Source organism: Dermacentor andersoni, chromosome 4 (assembly GCF_023375885.2).
Source record: "Dermacentor andersoni chromosome 4, qqDerAnde1_hic_scaffold, whole genome shotgun sequence".
Lineage (NCBI taxonomy): Eukaryota > Metazoa > Arthropoda > Arachnida > Ixodida > Ixodidae > Dermacentor > Dermacentor andersoni.
Genome location: NC_092817.1, coordinates 153,629,738 through 153,645,342, shown reverse-complemented (window position 1 = coordinate 153,645,342; position 15,605 = coordinate 153,629,738). Strand labels below are relative to the sequence as shown.

The 15,605-nt window shown below is 44.1% G+C and overlaps 1 long non-coding RNA gene across 1 annotated transcript in view; it reads left to right on the top strand.

Annotated features, from left to right (window-relative positions):
- Nucleotides 1–14,957, top strand: part of LOC126537965 (uncharacterized) — a 36,341-nt gene extending 21,384 nt beyond the window's left edge. Inside the window, exons 2-3 of the long non-coding RNA XR_011893656.1 lie at nucleotides 8,123–8,245; nucleotides 14,771–14,957. This is a non-coding gene — a long non-coding RNA (uncharacterized lncRNA). The remainder of the gene's footprint in view (nucleotides 1–8,122; nucleotides 8,246–14,770) is intronic.
- The last annotated feature ends 648 nt before the right edge of the window (nucleotides 14,958–15,605 follow it).

Here is a 15,605-nt window from a genome sequence, read left to right as displayed (position 1 = left end):
GAACTGGATGTCGCCCTGGCCTTGATCTCATCAATGGACCATGTTTGCCTAATTGGGGATGTCAATATAGATACGCTACGCCCTTCAGCGACGACAGTTAGTAATTATTTGGACGTCATTTCCAAATGGGGCTTGCAAAACACGATCTGTGAACCTACGCGCGAAGAATTCCTTGCTGGTCATCTTGCCACATCTTGTCACATCTTGCATAGATCATATAAATACACGTGCACATAACTTGAGTGTCAAATCTGCCATTATTACAGCGAAGCTTGCTGATCATTACATAGCCTGCTGCTCTCTACCAGATGACACTACTCACTTAGTCGCTCCAAACGAAGTCAAACAAATCTCATTTGTTGACCCCTTGGCTTTCGACAAATTTGTAATGAATCACGACTGGTATAACTTTTTGATGACCGTTCCTCCAGGCGACGCCTATGACAACTTTGTAACACTGTTCACCGATTTCCGGCTTGCAGCTACACAGGTCTGTAAAATTAAACAACGTAACTTGGACCAAAAATAGATGTCGACAGAAATATTCGCGGCAATAAAAGCAAGACTTGTTATGGGTTCAAACAAAGAGAAGTCCTAATCGTACTGCTTTGCGACTTCCGTTCAAAGAGCTTCGAAATAAGGTAAACGCTATGATACGTCTAGCAAAACGTAATAACATACGAGCAAAACTCACGGACGCTCGTTATGACAGCAGTAAAACATGGTCCCTGATTAACAATCTTAGAGGTGGTGATGTAAACGCTAATCGCCATGTTGATCTGATGTCTCGTTTTTCTTCAAATGGTACTGCCACCGCTAGTGATTTTAACTCATTTTTTAAAGTGTCTGGTGTAGCGAGACCTCATCCAGATATTTGCACATTGTAAACTAGTATTTCAGAATTCGCCTTTCTTCCCATGTTTTCGGAACATGATCTGAAATTAATCCTTTTCAGTCAAAAACCAAATAAGTCTCCAGGAATTGATGGTATTTCAATATTAGAGCTGCGCAGAACTTTCAACTAATAAAATATGTGCTACTACTCATTTTAAACAATATTATTACCACTGGTATCATTCCCGATAATCTGAAAAATGCGCTGGTCATTCCTCTTTTTAAAAGTGGCGCACGCAACAATATCGAAAACTACCGGCCTATTTGAATCCTTTCATGCATTGGGCAGATATTGGAAAAACATCTGCTCAAGACAATAAGCAGCTTTTTAAACAATAATAGCGTGTTATCTCGTGGCCAGTATGGCTTTTTGCCGAATCGGAGTACGCAGTTGCTGCTTGACGATTTTTCCGATACACTGAACTCTGCGTGTGAACACATTGCGTGTGCACTGTTCTAGACGTCAGCAAAGCGTTTGACAGCGTCTGTCATATTATACTACTAAACAAACTTTCTTTGCTAGGCTTTCGGGGTCCGTTTCTGCTGCTTCTGAAAAACTTATCTCACAGGCACCAACGTGTGTCTATTGGAAAATTTCGTATCAACCTGACCGAAATTAAAGCTGGCGTCCCCCAAGGTTCAATTTGCTGCCGCTGCCGTTCTGCAGTTCAATTTTAAGTCCGTTATTATTTAATTTATATTCCAACGATTTATCTCATGATGTGGACGCCAAATTATATCAGTATGCTGATGACACTCTTTGTTTCACGCGCTCGAAGTTACACTGCCGCCATCTCTTCTCTGCAAATGGCAACAACAAAAGTGATGGACTGGTTTCAGAATAATGTAGTCCATATCAATGCGTCCAAAACTTAACTAATCTGTTTCCACAACCCTGTCAAGCAAGTTACCCTATCGTCCCCATTATATTTGCACACATCACATTGCAATCCCTGTTCGTGTGACCCTGTGCAATACGCTTGTTGAAATAAATACCTTGGTGTTTTTTGGCAGTGATTTATTCTGGAACTCTCATTTCGCATATATTTGTCAAAAACTTTGCGCAGTGTCTTGTGTTTTGTATAATATTAAATTTTACATGCCATTGTCTGTCCGAAAGCCTGTAGTACGTGCCTTATGCTACAGTGTAATCCGGTATGGGATATCTACATATGGTCATGGCGCTCAACATTTGTTAAACCGGGTCAACTCCGTCCTTCGTGGGATTCTGCAGCATGTTGCTTATGATGTCCTCCCCAAATCTGATGTGTTCAAAGCTTTGTCTTTACCTGATTTCAATTCTTTGCTGCCAGAAACTATTGTCTTAAAGTATTTTTGAATAAGCCAGTATAAAATTGCTCATGTGCCTGTTCGTTGCCTGAGACCAAAGAATCCGTATGTTACACCCCGCTGTAGGACGAGATATGGTCGAAGACACCGTAACTATTCTGTCCCATTAATGTTTAATTTCCTTCCCCGAAGCATACAAGATGTGAAGACGAAATATTGTCTCAGAAAGGCTCATAGACACATTAATGCATGATCAGAAGCCTGTCGTGTGTGCGTGTGCGTGTCACTGTTGTCTACAAACTAATAACGTGTTACTGATGGCTATGGCCAGGCACTGCCATTGACGCCCACTCCGGCTTTGGCAGGCCCGATTCTTCCACTGTATTATTCTCAAGTAATCAATAAAGTATTATTATTATTATTTTTATTATTATTATTATTATTCTTGCGACCCGCAAAGCATATTTTCGCTTTCATCGATCGTCGCACTGATTTACTGACGTAGGAGAATGCAAATTTAGGATTGATCTCACACCATCTCCGGATGTTTGTTATCCTGTAGACACAGCTATCCGCCCGAGCGCGTTGTATCAACAACAGATCCAAGTGCCAAAGCACTTTGCTAATATATGTCAAAGCAAAATACGGAAATTGAATACACATGTGATTCAATATCACGCTGCGGGAAGCAGCACCAGTTTGGAGACTTAGTGTGCGGCTCTTGTTTACATCAGCCACCGGTGCACAGCTCCGATGATGAGCATCGGCAATGAACTCCAACATCGTAACCTCTTCCATTATTTTCTCGCCTTTAGAAAACCTGCTTTAGAAAGCCATGTTGGGCAGTCTTAACACTGCAATTGAATAAATGGCAGCAACAAATGATCAAAATTAATGCTTATACTAATGCATCATAGCTGCTTTTCTCGTTCTATATGAGCCAAAGGGGAATTTACTGAACATTTCAATTCCATTTAGTTCTAAGATTTGTTCTGGTCTGAAAAGAAAGGCATCAGGCTCTCGAACGCAAGTACCAGCGATGCGTTTTCTTCAATCACAAAATTAACCTTTTATCTGTAGAAATAGAAGGTATTCACACTTTTCTTTTATAACGAATGTTTAAGAAAAAGCTCCAATCACAGTGTTATAACAAAATAGTGTCTCTAACTTAAAGAACATTTCCGCTTGTAGCCTGAAAAGAAATATTTCGAAAAAATATGATGTGGAAGGTACAGTTGCAGTAGAACGAATATTTATAAGGTGGCTGGGGGAAAAGTAATACAACAAGAATACCTGGGGGAAATACTATAAATGTGGTAATAAACCAACCAAAACGAGTAAACAAGATGTGAAATTAGCAGCCCAATTTCAACGTTTTATCAACAGCCCTCGATATGCAGCATATCTCAGGTCGGCCAAATTTTAGGTTGCTGATTTGTTATTCTTTGCTTTGTGGCATCCGATGAAGATAACGAATAAACATTGCGCTAACCCAACGCGCATGTCGGAATACATTGTGGACGAAACCTTTTTTTTTGCCATTCATTTCTCTGAAAACCATACACGCTACATGCAATTGCATGCAATATCCAACTTGTATGTTTGTTTTACCCTTTGGCTAAATTTAAACACAAGATCAGATAACCATAGCACGCTACATGTATGCAACGAAGTTTCGCGGGCTAATACTGTGTTTGGCGAGTGGTAAAACAAACATTGCAGGGGTACGTCTATGTGCAGAGAAATATGAAACATAACCATGCATGTTTCACACTCGGACGAACGCTTGATGAGTGAGTTATCCTCTCCAGGTGTTGAACTCGTAGAGCTCTCGCTGCGTCGACTTTGTGAGAGTTCCTTCTTGTTTTGTACGCGTCCTTCTGGCTCTAAATATTCTTCATGTATTTGCTCTCCTCACCACAACCTTGTGCAAGGCAAGGCACATAAGCTAAACAACCAAAAAGAGGCCAAGCTAGGTCAGCATAGAGCACAAGAGCGTAACGCGGGTAGCTGAACGCAAAAATTATCACGCGACTCTTAGAGCCTTGTGGTACATGTTCATCGCAAGCATCTGCATTAGAAAACTGACGCCATGCTTGATGAAATCAGCCTGCTCCATGACGTCGCGAAAATGATCAAATGCGATTCGCTACCGCATCTGCATCAATTTTCATTAGGTGAGGCAAGTGTATTTTACATTGTATTTTACAGCGAAGCTCTATATAGCTAGCCGATTCTTCCGTCCGTCCGTCCGTCCGTCTGCCGGTCGCCTGTACGCCGAAAACTCCTCCGGTGCAAACACATGCGCATGAGCGAAAAAAGCAAGAGAGAAAGAGAGGCGCGAGATTGGCTGCGCCAGTAGTGACGTCGTTGCTCTCCGTCACAGCCAAACGCGCACGCAGCAGTCTCTCTCCGGCTCCGAAATGGGTAGGCCACGCGTCATACGTACTCCTGAGGAGCATGCAGCTTTCGATCAGCAACGCCGAAAGCAGAACCGGCAACGAGCTCTTCTACGCCGTGCCAATGCTGCAGTCCGGGCACAAGAACAGGCTCGTGCAGCCGAGTGCAGGCAGCAACTGCGTACCGATGACCCGGTAGCCTACCAAGCCGTCATTTAATGGAACTGTCGGGATTTACCCAGTGATAAACACTGGGGCCGCACTTTTCAGCTTCGCTGGCTAACCGTCTGTACGGAGTGCTTGGGCGGTGATTTTTTTAGGTTGTCGCAGACTTTAGCGGCCGTTCACAAAGGGGATTATTCTTACGCCTGCGGTCGTCTCTCGCGATTCTGCTGTCTCGCCACCTCTTTCCATGCGCCGGTCTTAAAGTGGAATTCCTAGGGGTATGCCCGCACAAATGCGCATCTATAATTTTGAGTCGTCCGTCGAGGACATATGCAATAGGCTAGACGCAGGCAGCCGAACTTTTGATGTGCTCGATGCGATGTTTTTTTACCATCAAATCACTTCGTTGTTTGCGCGTCTCATGCGGGGTTCCCTTTGTGTTGCAAAGCCTTTTCCTCAGTAGACGGTTAGAAAAAAAGATTCACTTTGGCTACGGGATTATTGCTTCAAGTCTCTTTTACAAAGACAATGAATGGAAAGACCAGAAGAAGCTCTCTACTTGCTTTGAGTGCCCCGTCTATGCGAGCAAATAAAAAAATATACAGATCCCATGCACGGTGGGAGTCAATATAAGCGAAGCTATTTGTGCTGTTTGCTTTGATTTACTATAACTAGCGCTGATTTCTCCAACGTTTTGTCCAACGCAAGAGTGGGGAGTTGATATTAAACGTTAGATTGCGGTGATAGAGAAATGTGCGGAATATAACCAACCCTAATATATAGCTTTCAATAATTACGAGAAAGCGTTTGATTCAGTCGAAACCTCTGCAGTCATGGAGGCATTACGGAATCAGGGTGTAGACGAGCCATATGTAAATATTCCGAAAGATATCTGTAGCGGCTCCACAGCCACCGTAGTACTTCATAAAGAAAGCAACAAAATCCCAATAAAGAAAGGTTGCAGGCAGGGAGATGCGATCTTTCCAACGCTATTCACAGCCTGTTCACAGGAGGTATTCAGAGACCTGGGTTGAGAAGAATTGGGGATAAGAGTTAATGGAGAATACCTTAGTAACTTGCGATTCGCTGATGATAGTTCCTTGCTTAGTAACGCAGGGGACCAATTGCAATGCATGCTCACGGACCTGGAGAGGCAAAGCAGAAGGGTGGGTCTAAAAATTAATCTGCAGAAAACTAAAGTAATGTTTAACAGTCTCTGAAGAGAACAGCAGTTTATTATAAGTATCGAGGCACTGGAAATCGTAAGGGAACACATCAACTTAGGGCAGGTAGCGACCGTGGATCCGGATCATGAGACTGAAATGATCAGCAGAAAAGAATGCGCTGGGGTGCGTTTGGCAGGCATTCTCAGATCATGAACAGCAGGTCGCCATTATCCGTCAAGAGAAAAGTGTATAACAGCTGTGTCTCACCAGTACTCACCTACGAGGCAGAAACCTGGAGACTTACGCAAAGGGTTCTACTTCAATTGAGGACAACGCAACGAGCTATGGAATGAAGAATGATGTGTGTAACGTTAAGGGATAAAAAAGGGCATATTTGGTGAGGGAACAAAGGTGAGTTATTGACATCTTAGTTGAAATCAAGAAAATGAAATGGGCATGGGCAGGACATGTAATGAGGAGGGAAAATAACCGATGGTCATTAAGGGTTATGGACTTGATTGGAAGAGAAGGGAAGCGTAGCAGGGGGCGGCAGAAAGTTAAGTGGCTGGATGAGATTAAGAAGTTTGCAAGGACAACATGGCCACAATTAGCACATGACCGGGGAAGTTCGAGAAGTATGGGAGAGGCCTTTGCCCCGCAGCGGGCGAAGCCCCGCTGCTGCTGCTGCTGATTATGATGTTACCTTGCGTGCACCGCTGCTGTTTGTCTGCGAAGTACACAAAACACAAATAGAGATATGTTTGCTTGAGGCGTTGTTGTGCGCCATATTTCATAATCTCTGAGAGGGATGCGCATTGTTATTACCTCACATGGCACATCGCATCGTGGCAGAAGCATTAAACTTGAATCGGACTATGCGGCGGTACGCGCTGAAGCCGCAATCGGATTATGAGGCAGGCCGTAGTGGCGCAGTCCGGATTAATTTTGGCAGTGTGGTGTTCTTTAACGTGTCCCTAAATCAACGTGCGCGAGCGTTCTTTATTTCGCCCCCGTCAAAATGCGGCTGTCTCGGTCGAATCCGTGACTTCGAGAAATGCCATAGCTCTGCTTCTGCACGCCCTGCGTAACGTTTCTGCTAGACATATATTGAATGGTTTTACTTTTCAGAAATAGGAAACACGCACAGTACCATACCTTCAACATAACTTTATCTAGCGTTTCCTTGCCCTATCACGTCACCGTTTCCCTATTCCCCCCTTCCCCCTTGTGTTTGTATGAGAACTGCGAGCGAAGATCGGCAAGACGTTTCGCAACTGAGTCGGTTCTACCCATTCTCTGCCTCCTCTGCTCCCCCTCTCTTCCATTCTATTTGGTTTTTACTGGACTTGCACGTTTCTCGAAATTTAGGCGCTTGCGGGGTGCCACAGATAATTACAGCTGCCTAGAGGCTAACGCGGTGACGACCCGGGAGTTGCAGAGGGCATTGTGCGCTTTCGAAGCGGTGCGGTCAAAATTAGCTCCTCGCGTTTCTTTTCTTCTCTGCCATGCTCCTTCCATGCATATACATGCTCTGAACCACAACCCGACGCGGGTTGTGGTTGTTGACGCGGTCTCTGAACAGCAGCAGCCACAGCAGCAGCAGTGGCAAAGGCGATGGAAAAGGCAGTGAAAGATTCGCTTTAAAAGATCACACGCTAATCTCACTGTGTGACTCATGCAGGATTTTTAAAACATGGAAACAAATCTCACAAGCGTCATTTAGTAGATCACTGACGCTTGCTTGCTGGTGACTTCCAACCTTTGGCATTCACAAACGTTTCACGTTTATTGTCGAGCACGAAGGGCTATATTTGCCTTCATCAAGTCGGCCATACAGCAGCACACTTCTTGAAAATCTATATTTCTTTAATATCACGAAATGCTTTCCCTTTAGACGTATGCACTCAAGCCTGTGTTTATTCAAATAAAAAAAGATCCTCAGTGTGTTGTAACACCTCCCTGGAGAACCGTTTTATCTAAAATGTTAACGCATATAAAAGGCAATACCTTTGAAATCCGGTGATGGGCATTTGTGTATCGAAAGAGTATGTTCACCTCCAGAGGGCATTCTGTAATAAAGCGAATAATAAAACTTAAATACATTCTTCATTGACATGAATTAAATAAGCGGACGAGTATACACATGCGGGCACAAATACTTAAATGAGCGAATTTATTTGACAAGCCTGTTTGTTTTACATTTTTCAGTGTATATCCAGGCAAAACCATGTATAACTCAAGGCTTTCAGTGCGTGCTGCCAAATAAATGTCCACGGTCGGGGCCAAGGGACCTCGGTGGATGTGCTGTCGGCACAGTGTGCTGCAACATTGGTAACAATTTCATCTTTCTTTACGTCGGGGGGCACCTTGGAGAAAGGTATCCCATTAGAATTAATGAAGGAGCAAATTTCCATTGATCAGTTCTGACAAACAGATAGCGAAAAATCGGGACCTATAGCCAACATTTCGCTTAGGACACATGAGGACCACTAGATTACATGATGTAAGTTTCACTCGATGATTTACTTCAGGAAACACGCTAAAGAGTACATACAGAGCTTACGCGACAGCTACATCAACTAGAACAACCGTTTTCTTCATGTTCGTAGTTCGTGCGGTACATGGGTTGGTTTAAATGCTCACTGAATAAGAACGGCGGAGGCATAATTGTAGGGCTGACTAATGGTTAAGCGTTTTGCTGACAACATTGCTTATGAGTGAGGATTCTTGAAACAAAAAAACTGAACTGAAACATCGATAATTAAACACCATTAAATAAAAGCGGTGCGGGGGTGATACGCAAAGCATAAATACTAAACTTGAAATATCGATAATTGAAATTCAATATCAAGAGGGGGGTTGTTAGGCTAAATAAGAAGTGAAAATTAAATTTGGTACACGATTTTGCGCCAATGCTCATGTAGGAATATTAAGAAATCGCGAAACTCATTGAGAAACTTGAATAGTCATTCGGTCAGGTCAACATTAATTATCCCGTGGGGGGCACAATCAAAGCTAAAGGGACCAGAACTTTGGCAGAGGAACTGAAAACTGGGAAATATAGCATCAGCTTTGTGACTAGGAGACGGGTGAAAGGGAAGAATTTTCGATATGTTTTGTTAGAAATAATGAATTGCTTCTTCCGAAAACTCAATAAATGGAATTTTGCAAGAAGTAGAGTACATACCTTTGTTTCCTATTATAAATCCTAGGTCGAGTGCAACGTGCATCTCTTTTGTGCAAGTGATAAACTAGAGTTACCAAATGTTAGCGAGGCGTAAGGATGTGCCTTGTTCTTCGAGAAAATATAACAATGTTGCCAAGCAAAAGCGGATCTACTTGCAAGAAGTTAGGCTAAAAGGCGAGCACAAAGAACAGGCATGCGGTTTCGAAGAAGAGAATGAGATTAACGCAGAAACAAGAAATAATACGTTTAAGAAATAGTTTTTCAGGCCGCAGTGGATAACAGCTGCATGGCAGGCTACTAAAGAGAAACAAAGTAAGCTCAAATAACAATAGAGGCGATAAGGTAAGAGGATGCAGCAGGTCTATAGACATAACACGATATTACATGCGCTTAATTCTCGCCCTTCACGAAGCAACTATCTTATTTATATGAAAGTTCAACTTACGCGAATTGGCATATAATTATCGTAAATAAAATAGCATATATTTCGGATCCTGTGTTTCTGTCTGCTTAAGTGACTTACAGCTAAGTAACAGTGATCAAGTTCTAAAAGAGTGCTTAAACGTACTGATGTAACGTTGTTTAGATTTGTTAGTGATTTTTTCGTTGTTTCGAATAATCGAATCTAGTAACTTGACTCAATGGCTTGGGAAACCTTCACCTCGTTCGCTGATGTCTTGTCACGTTTGGTGTTGACGTATGAAGTCTCCGTTGTAAATTTCACAAGAATTTTATACCTAAGCTTGCACTTTTCACCGCCATAAGTTCGTCGGAACTACAAGCCCTGTGTGCCCTACTTTTCAGCATCTTTGTTCCCTTGCTAGTGCTTTAGGTACCGCGGATGAGTTTTACTCGGTTACATTTTTTTTATTAAAGGACCGAGGACGGGAATGTCTCGTCCAAGCGTCCCAACGCTCGTTCTCAGAGCCGGTAAGGGCCGAGCGGGTCAAATTTATTTTGACGTTCTATCGAGTGCCTTCTTCGGCCACCAGGTGGCTGCAGACAATGTTCGTGTACATTCGTCTCGTAGATATCTTTAAGATGGTGGCTGCCAGCATATAGCGTGCTGCTGTGCCCTTGGTGAAACGGCGGCTTTCATTTTATTGAGTTGGCTAGCTTTGCAGATGAGTTCCTTCCGCATGAAAGCATTGACAGTGCTGCTTTGGTTTTCGGTCCTATAGGCCCATCTAGTGACTCTGATGTCGCCGATTACGACGATAGTTTTGATCTGGCGCGTCTGTGAGCGAAGTTAAATAACGAAACTTTCTTTCTTTGTACATTTGTGTGTTTTCAAGCAGAAGTTGTAAACGTGCCACCCCACGTCATACAAATCTTGAAACTTCAAACGCATTGTTATCAAGATGTGCATGGATAAAAACATTAGACAGCGATACGAAGTAAGGATAGTAATATTATCGGCCGCACAAACTTGTAAACATTCGCTTAGTATAAACAATCACGGGGTCGCGCTAGCCTAAACACATTTCATCCAATCGCCTCAGACACTCGTTGTCAAAACGCTGGCATGAGGAATACCAGCAGCACCAGCGAGCAGCTTGTCTTCGTGCGGCCTCTCGCTTCAACGCGAAGTAAGCTGCGAGAACAGAGCGCAAGCGAAGCTATCATCTCTCGGCGCGCCTACCTTCCGTACTCATTGCGGACCTCTTTCAAGATAGGCCCGGCGCGGCCGCGCACTGGCGTGCGATAGGGAGCGGCCGCCGGAGTCGAACGCCCCTTCGCCCTCCCGCCGTCGGTGTATTGCGCGCAATGGAAGACGCCACGCTTGTTCCCCGCTTTCCTCCATTGTGCGTACTGCGATCAAGCCATAATCCTCGGCTCACCCCCGAACGCTTTGACTCGCGCCTACAGGATAAGGCGCGGAGCGGCAATGTTATTGCACTTGCACTTTATATCGAACATCACGGCGATTCCGGCGTCGGAAATGCGCCTGGAGTGACCGTATAAGGGCTATCGCCAACATATCTTCTGAACACATTCTTTTTATTTCTTGCCGGCACTTTAAGGGGCAAAGAAATACGGGAGAACTTGGTAAGCCAAGAATTACGAAGCATCACTGCCCCAAAGTGCGTGCCGTGTGTCCTTTTCAACATGAAATCCTGAACCACTGCAACCGCGGCGCCACTTACGCGACTGTGGAGAGTATCTCATTCCCCCTAGCCGTTCGATCAGTTCCACACGTGATGACTAGCGTGCGGAGACGGGTGTTTGGTAGTGTAGGCTTACGCCTCAGACGCGAAGGAAAGAGACAGCTGACCCGAATCGACGGCGGAATTGATTTGCGATCGGTGGCTTCAGGTGCCACGGCAAGGCACCGTATTTATTTTCTTCTCATGCGTGTGCACGCCATCCGGTTTCCAGGAGCTGCCTAAGGCAGGGCGCTACAGATCCCCTCGCCTGAATGGAAGTCAAAACGGAACTGATGGCCGGCTATGGCACTCTAGCACGACATGACGCTGCGATGCGAGGCTTTCCATCGCGGTCTCCACGTAAGCCGGCTTAAGGTGGTCTAGGCTGACTGCCTCTTGACGGCCGTTCTGTGGCAGGGTGGCAATTTTTTTGGCCGAAGTTAGCGATGGTCGACAGCGTCGCGCCGCACGAAAACGTGAATGGAAGTTACCATGTTCGCGTGCACGAAGATTGTATTGTGGCGGAATGGATGCGGTGGAGTGGGCCGGAGGCCTTTAACACAGTCCAGGAGGCGTTGTAGGAATTCTTGTGGCTGGGCTGGTATCTGCGTTGATGTAAGGAAGTGTTAGTAAGATCTTGATGAGGGCTAGTTGGTTCGTACTTAGAACTGAGGTGACACAGCGCGAAAAAGACGAGGACACAAGGAACCAAATACCACAGACATGCGCTGACTGCCAATTGGAAGTTTATTTGAAATTGACCGGACATTTATACCTTTTTCGGCATAGGCATGCGTATATCAGTCGCAAAAACATCTGCAAATCAACAACGTTTTATTCTTTCTTCCAAAAATGTGATCTCTTTTTCCGACAAGGCAAAGAGGGAGTGCTTACACATTTATCTCCTTCCTTTCTTATATGAAAGGCCTCTACTATTTCCCTTTCCTTCTTACCCTTTCCTTTCCCTATGAAGTTTGTCTTTTCAAATATGGGGGTGCAAATATGGGTGTGCGTTTTCGGGCTAGTTGGTTTGAATTCATGATAGAAAGTATAAGCGCGGCTGAACGAGGGTGTGGAAAAAAACAGACACACAGAGACAGCGCTGTGTGTGTGTGTGTCGCTATTCTTGTCGCTTGCATGTATAGCCTAAAAATGTTCAGTACAATTATACATATAAATAAATGGTTTGTCAAAATGCCGCATCCGTACGCGTGTTTGTGTGATATGAAATATTGTATGAACAAGGTTCGTTGAATAAAGAAACAAGTGTACATTTCATGCACACATTGTTTTCGCTATACGTTTGCTATGTTGCATGAGTTTCAAACACTAGGATATGGTAAATGGCTCTCGGCAGCATTCTAGCAGCTGTGTTGCAATAATATCAGCATAAGCATCATTGTGAACAAGTTTTAACGTCAACTAAAGCAAGAAGTGCTTTCTGGCGATTTCAATTATGCTTGCAATGCGATCGGTCTCCATCATGTAATTGCGATTTTTGCGATTTCATGGCATCGTGTACTTTCCTGATATATTGAAGTATTTACTTTCCTTTAGTACCTCCTTTGTTCTTTTATTTGACGACTTTACTATTTCCAATACCCAAACGACCTTAGCAAAACTACATCATTCTTTTAATTTGAACCCGTAGATCACCTGCGCCCGCTGTCCCTCTGCAGCCACTTGAAACCCTTTGGCATCTTGAAAGAGGACACTCAGGAAGTCACTCTTGGACTTTCTACGTGACACTTGTTTAGACGATGGCCTCTAGAACCTGTGAGACGTGCAGACAGTGCGAAATGTGGTTGCGCGATAACTTTTTGTGTGGACAAGATTACACTTGCGTGCATTGTCTACTGTGCGCATCTGCATATTGGACAACGTGTATATAGTAGCTCATTGTACCACAACATAGTCACCCTACAACTACCTTTCACGGTATTTTCCACTTCCTCTTTCCCTAGTGTGGAGTAGCAGGCTTGAGACACGCTCTCCAAGCCGGTCTCTCTTCCTTTTTCTTCCTACTACTCCTCCTCCTCCTCAGGAACAGGACATCTAGAAAAAAATCGCAAAGTCTACTTATAACCTCAATTTATCGCTCACTAAGAACCATAAATGATAGTTTTCCTTCAATGAAATGAATTTCTTCCACAACGCTTTTTTTCCCTGAATCTGCATTCATTAAAAATATATGGTACTTCTATTAGCTCTGGTGACGCTCTGAAGAGTCGTCTTGATCGATGAAGTGCTAAATGCTGCTGCTGTTTTGTGAAACTACCTATGAAATTGTGAGGCGCACGAGTCACTTGAAACGGCTCTAAAGTTGCGAGGACCATCTCCCGTGGTTTCTGATGACATGATCGAGCAAATAAGGCGCCGGGGTGGTAGAACCGAGCAAATTTCTGCGGGTGAGGGGCTGAAGCGCAGTAGATGGCGGCAGCTGCTTGCTTCAGCGTTTTTCATGCCCCACTGCCCCAGTAGTTTCCTGTGAATGCACAAGAAGCTGATTATCCGCCGTCGAACATGTGCTTTGAACGTACTGCTAGCCGTGTATATTATAATGAGGCTCCCTGCGACGCCTAGAGGAACTCAGGATCGCGACTCAGGGTTCAAAACAGATTATCGGTTGTGTCTTTTGGTCTGCTGTCAAACATTCAGCTCTTGAAAAGTATTGACATTCCTCGCAGTCACTGTCTCTTTATCGGTCTTTGAAGAAAGCTATCATAAACCTATCACACGGGCATAATTAGTGCGCCGTCAACATTAGTAGTCTTCCTTATATTTCGACCACTGCTTAATAGATACTTTGGCATTGGCGATGTGGTTAGTTACTCTATAAAATCTGTGCCTACTTTACACGCTCGCATTAAGCAACAGATTCAAATTATCGGTGTGCCAATTTAACACTATTACGTAGTCTTTTACTATTTATTCTATAGGCTTGCACTCACTGTTAAAGTTGCGTATGCCACATCTTGTCGTTGCTAAAACACCCACCGTGCTTGCTTAGTGGCTATGGTGTTGGGCTGCCAAGCACGTGGTCGAGGGATCGAATCCCGGCTACGGCGGCCGCATTTTGATGGGGGCGAAATGACAGAACACCCGTGTACTTAGATTTAGGTGCACGTTAACGAACTCCAGGTGCTCAAATTTTCCGGAGTCCGTCGCTACAGTGTGCCTCATAATCAGATCGTGGTTTTGGCACGTAAAACTGCATAATTTATATTTAAATTTATTTTGCCGTTTGACCGAGTCTTTATACTTGTTTCAAACTATATCTTCCATTCAACATTGTGTCGACTCCTCACCCAAGGAACGCTTTATGACACATGCATAGACACCCCACAGTTACTTCGCAGTGGCAGCAATTCGTGGCACACCTAACATAGAGAGAGCGTGGCGTGGTGTTGCACGCGTCGCCTAGACACCACCTGTGCGTCTCTAGCAGGACTTCTATGCGCATCACCAGGAATGTTACTTGCATTCAATTCACCGGTATTTTGAATATTTTCTCTCACACAGTACAAAGACCATGTGGCCTGATGGGACGATTCTGCTTGCGAAAATGTCTTACGGATCAAAGGCGAAATACATCCTTTGCATGCGAAAATGGCCTCAAGTGTTGTTTCGCCAAAAATAAGCGAGATTCACTAGGCAAGAGCGCTTGTGCTGGCTCTTCTATGCGATTCAATAAACATATTTGATGTTGTGTTGGTGTCTTTTTATAAGTGACGCACTATTAAGAAATGTATTGGCATTGCAGCTCTCAAAACTTCACGGCAGGATGATTGCAATTTGTGTTTGTGGCCATGTGCCTAAGAGCTAAAAGAATGAAATGTCGGTCTAGCCTAAATATTACAGCCTTCAACTACCTGGAACACCATCTTTTATTACTAAGGGCGACTGACGTGGTCTTTACCAAGTAACTGTACCAGATAACTATACTTTTTTCCTGCCACCAACACGCCATTGGAAGAGCGTTGCCAAAGCAGGGCCGGGTGGCGTTAACAAAAATCTATACTGAGTAGCTTAACTTTATTCTGCCGTCATGTTTCAGAACATGAACAAAACTGGAAGATGAAGCCCGATCAGCAGGAGGTAGACACAATGTCTCGTGTTGGCTTGGGGTATCGCAAATCAGTTCTGTGGAATTCCTCAAGGTGGTGGAAGGTTCATGAAAGTAAAAATTTACGTCAATCCGCATGTAGCCCGAAGCTAGAAATTAAACCAACACGGGTTTCTAAGAAACAAACTTTTCTTGAAGAAACATTTGTCCTGATCCGGGATGTACTGGTCGTTCTCATCCCGGACCAGGACAAACTTTGCTGCAACTGCTCTCCTAAAATTTTTACGCAGT